This window comes from Cupressus sempervirens, chromosome 3, assembly GCF_028749045.1.
Source record: "Cupressus sempervirens isolate cs-2001-9-10 chromosome 3, ASM2874904v1, whole genome shotgun sequence".
Taxonomy (NCBI): Eukaryota; Viridiplantae; Streptophyta; class Pinopsida; order Cupressales; family Cupressaceae; genus Cupressus; species Cupressus sempervirens.
In genome coordinates this window covers 435,429,971-435,445,180 of record NC_143120.1, presented here as the reverse complement: position 1 = coordinate 435,445,180, position 15,210 = coordinate 435,429,971, and positions in this window count along the sequence as shown.

Below are 15,210 nucleotides of genomic sequence, written 5' to 3'. Positions count from 1 at the left end.
GCCCGATGCTCAATCTGGTGGTTGTCAACCATTGTAAAAACTCTATGGGATCTGCCCATGTCACCAACTGTCGGCTTTGAAAGAGCCCCTCTCTAACCACCAGATGACTATCCTTGTAGACACTCTTTAGCTATATGATCCATGCCACAACAAGTGTAGCATGGTCCCGGGGTATAAGATCATGCACCCTATGATCCAAATTATTGTGGGCCTCCTGACTTGCTAGATTCACTATATCCACCCCTTGAAGATTTTTGAGTCTTCACTAACTGTGACTATGGGGCCTGTACCTTCTGATCCTATTTGGGACCCTGAGATGATCACTACTTGGGCTTGGAGCCCTAATGACCCTGTGAGGGTTTCTGCTATTGCTACTACTGTGGTTTCTATTGCTGAGACTATTGGGCCTTAGAGGACCCTGTTGTATAGTTCTAATTCCCTTTCCAAAGGAGTTTCTGCTGGGTAGAGTTTTGGTTTTGAGACTGATCCTATGACTCCTGCCTACATTGAGTATCCTTTGTAACTAGTGCTATCTCCACTACCTGTCTGAAGGTGGTAGGAAAGGCCATTTGAACTGGACCCTAAAGTGAGAAATTCAAACCCATGATAAAGCAATGCACTCGCAATTTCTCATCCTTCATGTATTGAACATAAGGAAGGAGTTTGAGAAACTTTCTCTCATACTAAGCTACTGTAAGACCCCTCTAATATAGAGAATGAAATTCCTCTATCTGCTTCTATCTTAAGTGCTCAGATAGGTACCTCTCTTGGAATCTCTCCAAGAATGACTCCCATGTGAGGGTATCCATCCTCACTCCTCCTATAGTCTCCTCGTGACACCAGCAATTGGATCCATCTCCTCTCAGCTGGTGGACTGCTAGACATGCTTTCAGATTACTCCCATAAGGACATAATCCAGAGCACTGCTGTAGATTTTATAACTAGGCCTCTGCTACTATTCCCTCAATGGAATCAGTAAAGAATGGTGGCTCAAGTCATATCAAATCCCTGATATCATCTCCTATATGCCTAGGAGGTCTATGGTGTGGTGGTCCTCTCTGATGTATCGACTCACCCCCATGCTCATCCTATCCCTCTACCTGCCTTAGAGGGGGACTCCTACTGCTCTCTATCTCTAACCCCACCTCCTTCGTATCCCTGTCCTTCTCTTTCGAGGATCTACTACCTTGGCTATACTACAGGTAGTACCTTCTACTGAACTATGCCAATCAATGTCTGAAGGGCATCCAAAATATCTTGATTTAGGTCCAATGGTGGTGGTGGTGGTGGAGGTGGTGGTGGTCCATCTTCCTATCCCACTCTACCACCTCTCACCCTACAACCTCTACATCATCGGTTGCTTCGAGTAATAGGAGGCATCCTACACAATTTAAAGTTTCATTTAAGTTTTCGAAGCGTAATAGTTTTAGGTTCCTAGTGTTGAAATATGGGCTCTGATACCAAAATGTCATGCCCAAAAATATAGGGTAAAAACACATGCAAATTTGTTTTTTTAAAGATAATAATAAATAATTTCACTAAGTTTGAAATGTTTGTTTCACAATTTAAAGTTTAGGTACACTGTAGGATGGATGCAAGATCTCCTATCCACTTTGAGATTCCAACTCAATTTGAAAACAATAAGCAGGAATAGATTGTTAAACATAAACGTTCGTTGCTAAATCAATTAATTAAAAAAAAACCTAACACTTTATTATTTTTAATTACTCTTTAAATTTTACATCCTTAGAATGATAGTAACACGTAATTTCAATAATTTTAAAACCCATTGACTTTAATGAATAATAACTCTATTAGACAAAATTCCAATTAACAATCTAACTAACTGATTAGAATGTCCAATCAATAAATATAAAACTATTTATTCAAAACATTTGAAGTAAAACTTTGTTTGACATCTCTTTCTCTCTCATCCTGATGATGGATTGCGAAGTGTGACTTGAAACTTTGATGGTAAAAATCTCCACACAATCTAATCCAAAAACTGATTTACAAACTATGATGGATTGTGGAAATCTGATCGCATTAATAGTAAAAAGAACTTCTAATCAATATAACATTACATTTATGATTAAACTTTATTCTAATTAATATTTTATTTAAATATATCATTTAATAGAAATAATAATAAAAAATTCCCAATATTAACAACAAGATTAATTTAACTAAATATGATTAATCAATAAAACAAAATAAAATAACATTATCTATTAATTTAACATATATCACACTACTATCATAACACTAACTAAATCTATATTATTACTGACTTGAATATAAAAAGATTATAATTGTTTAACATTTTAAAAGAATACTAATTTATACGAATTTAAATGATAATAAAAAAACATATCATTTAATTTAATGATACATAAATCTTAACTCACAACAAAAATAAATACTAATATTAATTAAAACATAAACTAAATTAAATTTAAACTACATGAAAACTAAACTAACTTAAATTAAAACTTACTCGTACTTAAATTAAAAACTAACTTAATTTAACATTAAGTTAAATTTTAACTAACTTAAATTTAAACTAAAAAAAAAAAAACTAAACTAATTTAATTACTAACCTACCCCATTCCTACACCCCCCACCCCCCAATGTCACATTCTTATAAAGTTTTAAAATAAAAAATAAAAACTAGCACTTAAAACAAAGGGGTGGCACATTGATTGAGCTTTCCACCATGCAGGCTGTCCATCCCCCCTCCCCCCCCCCCCCCCAAAGTACATGACCGCCAACCTTAGGATAGAGGTGAGGCGAATTTAAAATGTTAGAATTGTAATTAATTTCACTTTCCTCCCCTTGTTGACTATTATGCCCATGTCAGCAACATGGAAGATGGGAAGCATTGATGGGGTATTTTTTAGAGTTGCTTTTTTTAAAAAGATCTTTCCTAAATCCAAGCCGCCCACTCCCCATTTAAAGCAAAAAGTTAATTAGGTGAGAACATGGGATGACTTAAGATATTTAGGAAATGAAAGTATATGCATTTTTTTTTTGTTTTTTAAAAATAAATTATTTGATCTTTAATTTAAAAGTATTTAAAATTTTCAAAAGAACAAATAAGAGAATCTCTTTCACATTCTCTGTTCAAGGAAAAAGCAATTTAGTTACTCCTCATACAAAATCTAGAGGCATTCTACTCTAGGAGTGCATTTTTTTGTCATATTTTTCTAAGTGTTGAAATTTTACATTTTGCAAATCATTTTTTTTTGACAAGAGGGAGTATATATATATATACTCAAACATTTTCTATTAAACCACTTGATTCAAAGCTCCGTCGGGAAAGAACCAGTAAGAAAATTCGACATCCTTGCCACTTCAATAATAAGTTTAAAAATACATTTTTACATAGAATTTTAATCCCGAACACAACTTATCTACAATAACAATTTGAATTTTCTTCTTGGCCCTTAACAAGGGATCCATTTTGAATTCTGAAATACATCATGGTGCTCTTGGAGAGAATGAAAATTGACCAAGAGACGATAAATCATAACATGAAGATAAAATTAGACATTCACTCTCATATTGGGTTTTCACAACAAGTTTGACATTGAATCAAAACTAGGGAAAAGGTGGATTTTTCCAATAGGAGATGTCAGAAAACACCAAAATAGGTGCCTTATCGAGGCTATAACTCAAGAACTTTTGTTCTTCCACTCTTATATGTCAAAACTCATACGTTGTTTGTGCTAACAGGTAGGGGCCCATAACACCCTACCCTCTCTCCCTATTCTCATCCTGAGAAGAGACTCTACACTATTGGAATCCAACTAACGACCTTTCCCCATACATGGCCACTTTTTCCCTATCTAAGGGTGAGTAATGTCAAAACACCCATAAAAAAAACTTCAAGATTTCAAACAAAACCAAAGGTAAGACATTTAAGAAAACTTGTTTTCAATCCCTCCCAACATACTCACACACACACACAAACATACATAAGCAATAAAAATGTAACATGAAGCACAACATGAAACCAAAATGAGGTGAAGTAATCCTACCTTCAAAATTTGGGTTATGGCAAATGCACAAATTTGAGATGAGTTTTTTTTCCTCTCCTTCCCCGTCAATTCTAAAAATCCCTCTAAAACTAGAGGTTGGGTGAACAACCAAAACCCTCTCAAAAATGCCTCTAAATAAGATCCTAAACTCAACCACCTCTAAAAGCAATAACTCCCCCACTAGGAAAAAAGTTCTAGAGGCTTCTAACACAACTAGACCTAAGGTTAACCTCAAGGTGGGGTTAAAGTCATTCAACTCATGATGAAAACTATCAATTTTCGCAATAAAGTAAAATTTGAGTTTTTGAGTAACCATAAAAGTCAACAAAAGGGGCTAAGGGGCTGGAAAATTTCCCCAACCCATACCCATACCCCTTGGGTATTAAGATTTCATGATTTTAGGTCTAAGGGATTCATTTGGGACCTAACAAATGCTAGAAATTTTAGAACTATCTAACAACCTACAAAGTGTGATGTAACCACAAGGTTTGCTCTTTCTACCTAGTCCTTTCCTAAGGCTTATAGGTCATTCCTTTGACTTTTATGGTGATTACCCACTCACCGAACTTTGATCAATTCAAGATCCACTCCATTCACCTTGTGACACCAATTGAAACAAAGTACAACTTCATAGGTGGCTGAAATTTTCATTCACCACATGGCTTGCCAGGTGCTTCCTAGGTAACTGGCCACAATATGCTCTCCAGCCTTTCTTGAGGTTCTTGGTGGTCTTCTCATGCTTCATCAAGATTTTTTTAATCATGTTCAAACCAAAATAAAACACTTTAGAAATATTTTCCAACTTTACAAACAAGTTGGCAAAGTGCTGCTATAATGTTGCCAAAACAAGGCTAGAACATAGACCTTGTGTTTTTCCAACTTCCTTCATCATTGAAGACCTTTCTACTGCATTAACATTTTCATATTGACATTATAAAGCCAAGAAACAACTTTCAATAGAAGATCTTACAAGTTCACACAAAGACCTTTACAAATGCTGCTGTCATACAACCAAGAAAAGAGGGTTTCAACACTTAAAATTGTGTGCTGCTCCCAAAACCTACTTAAAAATCCTAAAAAAAATTAGGGATATGAATACCCTTTTCAAAAACAGAGATTATTCCACCACGTTTAGGCCTCCACCATATGCCAAACACCCAAAACACAAAAATGCTAAAAACTAAAGCCAAAAGTAGTTTTTGAACCCGATTTTGCAAAATCTTGTATAACTTTCTTTTTAGAGCACATCATCACCTCCAATTGAACCAAGAGTACTATAGGAACATTCTCTACCACTTTCCATACTTTGTTTCACATTTTCAATCACCCAACACTTTATATGTTGCTGGTTACAGCAATATTTCCACTAGCCAAGACACTTTTGTTGCCTACGGCATCAACAAACAATTGTTTTCCTTCATATTTAAGAGCCCTTCTTTTTGTAAAATAATGTACATTGTATCTTCCTCCAAATCCCACAGCATCATGAGGTTTAAATGGTGGAAAATGGAGAAAGAGTCCATTTAATTCAAACTGCTACTATAAACTAGAAAACTGGCAAAAACTTCAAAAAAACTTATGTACAGTATTAACAAAGCTTGTACTATCAACTTGAGCATGTGAAAAAGATTAAAACTAATTCATATAACTATTCCAAAGAAGAAAAACCAGACCTCCAACCATATTCAACACCAAAATTCTCATTTACCAAGTGGCTGCCATGAAAAAATGCACACAAAATTCGTAAATGTATGGCCACTAAACTTGCCAACCCCTAAAACTGATCAAGAATGGACTTATATAGGTCTTTCCAACCTATTTTGGTCATGCTCAAACCCCTAACTAACTCTTTGCACTCATTTTCAACTTTGCAAGAAAAGTTGCAAAAAGTTGCAAAATTGCAATTTTGAGCAATTTTTGCCATAACTTAAAATTCTTAACAAATGAGTTCACCAAACTTGGTAATGGTTCATATTAGGTTGATTTAGACATTCCAATATGGTTTTTGACCCTTGGTCAACTTTTCTACCACTTTGGTCAACCTAACCCCTGTTGAGCAACTTTTTGGCATAACAGCAACTTAGGAGCAAAAACCCACTTAGCAACTAATGAAACCTTACCTAAGGACCTATTAGGTCTTATTAAACCACTAGTGATGTGGCTAGAATCAATACAAGCCAAAATGACAAGGAAGAAGCACTAGGTACAAACTAGCCTACCTAGGTGCTCCTGCACCAAAATGCAGATTAAACACTAATCTGGATTAGGGGTAATTAATCTCAATTAAAAATTGACCAGCAAAAAGGTCACTAACTTAGTTCAACTTAGGTCTTTAGCTTACTTGGTTAACCCTAACTAGCATTCTGGAATGCATAAATAATTCACCAGTGTTAAGCGACACTATAAAATCACTATTACAAAACATAAACTTTCACTTATTACAAAATAATATATTCATTCAAATCCATGACACAAATAAAACACGAAAAATGGGCTTTTCATGATGGTACATAGGGTTTAGTTTCACTTCTTTGTCAGATTGCTCGGCTAAAATATCCTACACACTTGTTGCACACATCAATAGCTCAAGAAAATCACATGCATATAGGTATATAATGTATTAGGGAAATCACATAAGTTAAAACATCCATTTTCAAATAAATCAATTGTTAATCTCATTCTATTGATATACTTAATCATTAAAATTGCATACTCAAATTGCTAATTTTGCATTCACTTACTTCATCAGTATACATATTCATAAAGCATTAGATGGCGAAATCAAATATCTGAAAGTAAAACATCACACAACATGAAATAATAACATATGTTCAGTGTATCCAATAATGTCTCAACATATCGAGTCATAAGTATCAAAATATTAAAGTATCAACTATGCTACGATGGGTCAGGGTGAGTCCTCATAGAAAGTGGTCTATAGTTCCTTCTTCCTTTTCACATAGAATGCATCTATTAGTTAGGCAAAATCCACGTTTAGAAAGATTATTGAGGTAAAAAATTTGTTATGGATCACAACCTACTAGAAGAAATTAATATTAGGGAGAGCTTAGGATTCTAGATGAGGTTCCATTTGGGGTCCCTTTTTCAATCTCTAATTCGGACAAGTAATCAGTTCTAGTAGAGAAGGGACCATTGTTCATATATCTCCATATCCACCTATCTTCAATAGTGGAATTGAACAACTGCCATAGTAGTTAGAAATACTATCATGAAAATTAGCAAAAATTGATGTTGAAATAGTAAGTTATTTTTCTTTTTAATGTTTCTTTGAGTTTAAGTTTTTCATCTCATTGAAAATTAGAAAAAACTTAAGATTTCAAATAAAATATAATAACCTTGGATAAATAAAAATATATATAAATTCAACCATATTGATCACATTCATCAAATTATCATTTTGATAAAATGTATGGGATTTTTAAGAGTTTTTGGGAAGCTAGATCAAGCATCAAGCAATAAAGAATAAATAGGAGTTCTTCTGAGAGATTTGTTTCTTTATTTTTCATTTTTTTCTTCTTCTAGCTGATATGTGGTTGTGTATATCAAGGGCATAAACTAAATGAATAAAGAAGATCAGATTTGGTAGATCATTTTTGAAAGTTGTTTGTAAATCTGCATACTCTAAAAATGTTTATGGTTCATCCTTGTTTAGATTGTGCTCATTCTTGATGTCATGAAGTTGTAATTATCATCTTGGGGTAAAAGTACAAAGCTATGTCACCTTTCAACCTAACTTATCAGAATGACTAAATTTGTGTATTTCTTTCTAAAACACAATTTTGATCAAACATATCATCTTGATAAATTTATTCTAGCTTTAAGTTGTATATGCTCTCACACTTTTCCAATTGGAAATATCTATTAAATGCATGTTTTATACTATAATTTAGTATCCAATTACTAAAGAAATACAATTATTTTAGAAAACTGACGTTTCAATAACTCTTGCTATTTGTTATGATATTTTTAAATAACATATAAACACCATTTACAGAGCTCAAACTCAAGAATATTCTCACATAGAGTTCATACTATTTTACTTAGATATAGTATCTTAAAATTAAAAAATTGTACAAGTACATATTTTAGCACTCGAGAAGATGTCAATTTTGAGAAAGAAAAAATGCTAAATTATATTTAAAAAATTAAAATTATATGACGTTCTAGAGAAGAGAGTCCTCTTCCAGAATTTATAATTTTCCTTTTGGTTGGAATAGATTTATTTTTAAAAATGTAGTGGGAGATGAAAATTATCGATTTGAAAAAATTGAAATTTGAATCATTATAAAAGAGAAAATATAGGTCTAAAGCCAATTTTTGTTTTTGATTGTTCTAGATACATATATTATATATAAAATAATCTAAGATCATAGGGAAATAAGTTTATTTCCATGTAGTTTTGTGGTGGGAACTAGACCCCTAATTTCCAACATTTTTCAGCAACTAAAAGTTATCTTTAAAAAGTAGGAAAATATATAATTTATTATTCCAAATAATTATTAAAAATTATAATCCTAAACTTCATCCATTTCCACACATTTCATTAGTTTACTTCATTTTCAAATTCTAAATAATAATACCAGTTTTATGTCATTGATGTTGAATATTTATACTTTTGTTAGCCTTTTCATTTGTAAAAGGGTGACACAGGTTTGTGCTTTTACCCCTTGTCCTAAGATATTTGTTACAAATTTTGTAAATATAGAGATTTTATTTTAGTTTCTCAATTCTTCTTCCTCTTTATTGATTGCTCTATTTTGAATTTTTTTGATCTTATTGTGTTATTTGTTGTTTCTCAATTTCCTTCAATTATTGAGTCAAAGAACTTATTGTATTTTGGTTATTTAATTATCTACTCTATAAAAAATGTGGTTTTTTTAGATGTATTTTCTTGAAATCCATTGGTTTGATTCATATAGGAATTTTAATTGGAAGCATGTAATTTCAAATTTAGATAAGATGGCTGATTTTTCACATTTGTATTAAAAACATATAAATTGAGTTATCCTCAAGTTATATTTAATTTAGCATGAGTTATAAGATATGAATTTAGAGTTAGTAAAAAAAGTGTCCAAAAGATACAATTTTTTTTTAAAAAAAAATTTGATATAAAATTACATCTACATTTCTTGATTTCTTTAAATTTATTTAGTTATATTAAAAAGTTGGATTTTAATTTTAAAAAATATAAATTTTAATAAGTTCTTAACAATTAAAACTTTAAAATAGTATATCTTTATAAAACTGTTTCTTATTTTAATGTAATCTAAATATTACTAAAAATTATAAAGCATATTGAACACATTTATAATTGATTATTACATTTTTTACATTTCTATTTTTAATATTGTTTCCATATAATATCTCAGAATTTTTAATAATATTCATTTACAAAATTAGATTTAGAAAGTAAAATTAGAATTAGAAAGTAAAACTAGAGTTCAAAAATAAAATTAATAGAAGATAAAAGACTTCCACCTCCACACATGTGTTGCCTCCAAAAGTGCCTTCAAAGGCCACCCGAAAGTTGAGTCGACTTTTTTATTCAATCCCCACACGTGCCTTAGAAAAGCGCATGGAGTTGGGGATGGGCAAAAAGGGGTGTAGGCTAGTAGATTATTAGGCTTGGTTAGCATAAAGTAGGGAGATAATGCGAGTAAGTGGGTAGAAGGAAAATGGGTGTAGAGTAGTTAAGAAGTTTAAAGATGTAGGCTATTAAATTTAGAATCAAATATGTTCATTGAGTAAGGTTGAAAATTGTATTCCAGACTAGGGTAGGTTTACAAGTTAGTGTGATAAAGTGATTTTATGTTTAGGATTAGTATATGTTGTGTTATGCCATATATATATATATATATATATATATATATATATATATACATATAATATTTCTTTCTTGTATAATTACTTATCTTCTTAACTTCTAGTTAATGCTTTCAAGGTATATAGAACACGTTGAAATTTATTATAGGTGTTAAATGAGGAATATTTATCATAAGTTGTTTACCATATAATTGATTCACCTTAATTAGCTTTTCTTTCGGCATATTGAAGAGTGTTAGTAAGTTGATAGGACTAGGATGGATAGTTAGGTTTTTGGAAAAAAAAATTAAATGTCAGATAGCCTTAGTCAATAGGATAGAATTGATTAGTAAATGTAGGAATTATTGTTCTATGGAGATTATTAGCTCAGATAGTATGGATAGGTCACTCTTAATTACATTCTCTATAAATTTTAGATCGAGAAACATAGGAAAATTGAAATCATAATTAAGGTTAGTATGGATAATACATATATTCAATGATGGATAAGTGATGTAAAGTTATTGAATACATTTGTATGTCTAGCCTAGAAGTAAGAAAGAAACTTCCTCATGTACCTTAACTTAACCTAATTAATATAACCTTGATTGATACGGTAGTATTGAACATTAAACCCTAAATACTTGGGACCAAATGGTGCAACCTTGAGAGTTGAGAATTATAAACTTGTCATTTGTTATCTTAGTAGTTAGATGACTTAGTCATAACTATTATTATCAAATTAATACTAATAAAATAGTAATTAAAGAAAAATAAATTAAAGAAAAAAATTGTAATTGTGTTTTGTCCTAAATTTAGGACATGACAAAAAGTAAATTAAAAAATGAAAAGAGGGGAAAAAAGTAGAATTGATTGGATATTGATTTTCATTTCTTGTCTTTTTATGTGTATATTTGGTTATGTCTTTTCTTAATAAAATTAATATTACCATCAGATTATCAATTACCATTAACAATACAAGAGTTAACTAAATGGTTTTTTAAACATTTTACTCCATTAATTTAAAGGGTAAAATGTGTTATATTACATGTACATGTGTAAAATTAATTTAAAAGTAAAAGATTATTTGATGTTTCCTTAAGTTTATGGTTTAAACTTTTTTTTTCTTATAAAATTTTTGTTTGAAGATAAATAATGCTACTTTATTTGCAAAATCATTCTTATTTTTCAAGACAACTAAATCAAACCTCAATTGTTTCTACAAAGGGATGATTCATTTTGTAGCATATTTTATAAGTTTAAATAAATTTATTATTTATATATTAGAAATCTTGGAGATAATTGTCTAAAAAGTTCTTTTGAAAACTTTCAAATCTGAAAACTAACTTATTCTTTAATAGATTTTTTTTAGCTCTAAAAATATAATTTAAAGTTCCCTTTAGTAGATTTTAAAATATTTTATTTTACCTTTCGTACTTTTAAATTCTAACGATGCATTGGTATAATTTTGCATGCAAATTATTATACTTTATTAGAAAATTAATCTTCTTATTGACTCACCATTGCACACAAAAGCATGTGACTACTAGTTTTTCTATTTCTCTAGAAATGAGGTAAGAACTCCTCAGTTTTTAGATTTTTAGATTGGTTTTTTAACGAGCTATTGAATATATATATATATATATATATATATATATATTTATATAATTTTCAAAAATAATATTTTATTCAATCAATCTCAATTTTAATGTTTTGGCAAGTTTCTATTTTGATTTCTTATAGATCTCATAGTTCCTACATTGACATCTATTTGCTATTATATATTTTTGCTAATTCAATTTAATTGATATTTCAAATATGTAAACAACATTGTAAATTACTATTAATAACTTTAATTTGATATTTATGTAGAATAGGCACCGTAAAATATCAACAAAATAATATTTTTCTTACAATAGACAATAATGTGTTTGAGGATTGATAATGGCAGAGACATTTGATAAAAAAATACAGTGTTTGAGGACTGATATAGGTGGAGGAAAATGATTTGAAGGAGGAAATTTATATGTCACATCTAGAGCCCTTCATTAAAAAAGGTAAAGAAAATATTGTTTGTAAGTTGAAGAAACCTTTATATGGTTTGAAGTAGTCTCCTAGAATGTGGTATCAAAAATTTGAAACCTATGTGTTGTCCTTTGGATTTCTAAGATCTAACCCTTATCATTGTGTTCACTATAAATCTGAAAATGGTGCCATTCTTCTCATAGTCATGTATATTGATGATATGTTGTTTATTGGGAATGGTAAAAGAATGATTTCAAATCTGCAATTGCAGCTACCAACATAGTTTCAAACAAAATATCTAGGTGTAGCTAGATATATTCTTGGAATTTAGATCATTAGAGATAGAGCTAGTAGAATGTTTTGGATGAGCCAAGGGAAGTATGTTAAGTCTATGTTAGAGAAATTTGACATGATAGCTTGTAGGCAGTTAGTTGTTCCAATGTTACATGGAAAAAAGCTATCTAAGGAGGATTGTACAAAATATCATACAAAGATGGAGGACATTTGTCAAGTACCTTATGCAAGTGTTGCTGGTAGCTTGATGTATGCTATGGTATATATGAGACTAGACATTTCCCAAGTAGTGGGAGTGCTTAATCACTATATGGCTAATCCTAGAAGGGTGCATTAGGATGTAGTTAATAGAGTGTTCAAATATTTGAGAGGCACATCTAAGCATTGCTTGTGCTTTCATGCTAAATCTCATCTATCTTAATATTCTATTTGCATTTGTGCATATATGGATTCAAATTGGGTAGGTGACATTGATAGCAAAAGATCCACTGATTGATATTTTTCATGATGATTGGTGGTGCAATTAGTTGGATGAGTGAGTGGTAGGTTATAGCTTCTTTGTCCACTACAGAAGTATAGTACATGAAAACTATCCATGCTTTTAAAGAGGCCATTTGGCTTAAGTGATTGTGTTCTGATATTGGTTTTAATGCAGGATATGTTACTATCTATTATATGACAGCTAGAGGCCTATCTGTTTAGAAATGAATTCTACTTTCCATCCTAGGAAAAGCACATTGATGTACAGTATCACTTTGATTGTGATATGGTGGAAGATGGAAAGGTGAAGTTGGAAAAGGTTGTCATGCTGGAGAATGTTGCAGATGCATTGGCAAAGCTAGTGAACACTGAGAAGTTTAGATGGTGTGTTGGTTCTATGGGCCTTGGGGCATATACTATAATATAGTAACTCATTTAAGGTCTTCATCAAGTTGGAGATTTTTGGGATAAGGTGACTCAACTTTATCATGATTTACTATATTATTTATTCTTTTTAGAAATATGTTAAATATAGGCAGAATCTTCCACAAGGATGGACTTGGAGAAGAAAACATAAAGTTTAATGTTTTTTGTAATTTATTTGCTTTGCTTTGTTCTTAAGGAAAAAATTGTGCATAAAGGAAGTTTCTAAAATAATTTATTAATGCATTGAATGCACACACTTTAGAAATTGTCTACTCTTGTACAAAAACTCTATAAGTACAAGACATTGTTGTAGAGAATTATGAGATAGAGAGCATTGTTTGAAGAGCACTATTGTGCTACTGAAACTATTTTGGATTTAAAATCATACCTCGATACTCTTGGAGAGTATTGGCTCTATAGATCTTGTATTTTAGTCTTGTATTCCCTCAACCCATCGATTGAGATTATTTATTCTTTTAGAAATATGTTAAATATAGGCAGAATCTTCCACAATGATGGACTTGGAGAAGAAAACATAAAGTTTAATGTTTTTTGTAATTTATTTGCTTTGCTTTGTTCTTAAGGAAAAAATTGTGCATAAAGGAAGTTTCTAAAATAATTTATTAATGCATTGAATGCACACACTTTAGAAATTGTCTACTCTTGTACAAAAACTCTATAAGTACAAGACATTGTTGTAGAGAATTATGAGATACAGAGCATTGTTTGAAGAGCACTATTGTGCTACTGAAATTGTTTTGGATTTAAAATCATACCTGAATACTCTTGGAGAGTATTGGCTCTATAGATATTGTATTCCCTCAACCCATCGATTGAGATGAGAACTAGAAGGGCATAACAAAAGTATTTTTAACATCTAATTATATTAGTGATGTTATGCTAATTCAAAAGGAAGTACAAGAAGAGGAAAAGAAAAAGAAAAGTTATCAAAATGCCTCATATAATTTATGTGGGCATTACAATTAACAAAATAAATATATTTTTGTTTCCCAATTAACTTGTATTCTTAATTTATCTAACATAAATAATATAAGGATGAACTTCATACATGATAGACACAACCAAGTTGCTTGAAGAGTAAATGGGTTCTTTAGATTTCATCGACTTGTAACCTATCCAATTTATTCCTAGAGGCATGCCCATATAGGGTGATGATAACATCCAAAGAAGTTGTACATGTTTATCAAGATCAACTGACAAAGTTTGATATATATATTACAAACATTTTTGTATAAGTCTTTATTATATAAAATTGTTTGAATACCTTATGAAAATTTTCTGAATAAAAATTATTTTCAAAATTTTTGTCATTGAACTATATTTTGAATGTTATGTAATTAATACTCAATTTTTACTTCAAGAGAGAACTATATATACGCTCTTTTTATTATAACTCACACGTCCTGAGCATCACTTCTAGAGAGATTGGTCTATGTGTAAGCACTTGATGCACTCATGCCTCCATAGAAGCTTATCCCATCCTCTCTGCCAATTTCAACATGCTCTTCCTTCCCTCTAGACTCGGAATCATTGCACAAACCCAACAATGTCAATGCATTAGAATTGAATTGATTTGTGCATAGATTGACCTACCTCCAAGATCCTTGGCATTGATATTGCTAGCTAGCATGCTTGCCAATGATCATATTGTTGAGCTCTACATTCACTATCCAATGCTTGGTGCCGAATGTCATAACTAACGATAAAATTGTCAGACTGCTCTCTCATCCACGTCAACATGCTCCACCTATGTCACCTATTCTGCCATTAAAGATCATCATGATCATAACATCTGATAATATATCTTATGTAAAAATATCACAAATTTTTTAAAGAAAATCTCTAATAGTATGATCTTAACTTTATAGAAGAGTTTTTTTTAGCTTTAAAGCCCACATATTATTTAACATCATCTGACAAGGTTTATTTATATTAATATCAAGACAAGTGGCCATAAGAATTTAACTACTCACTCCCTTGACTTTTGTAATTTGACTATTTAGCAAATCTTATTTGGCTACAATTTGAAGCAAAACAAAGGAGTTAAAGATAATGGATTTCAATCTTTACTTTTCATTATGTCAATGTAGTATAATAGGAA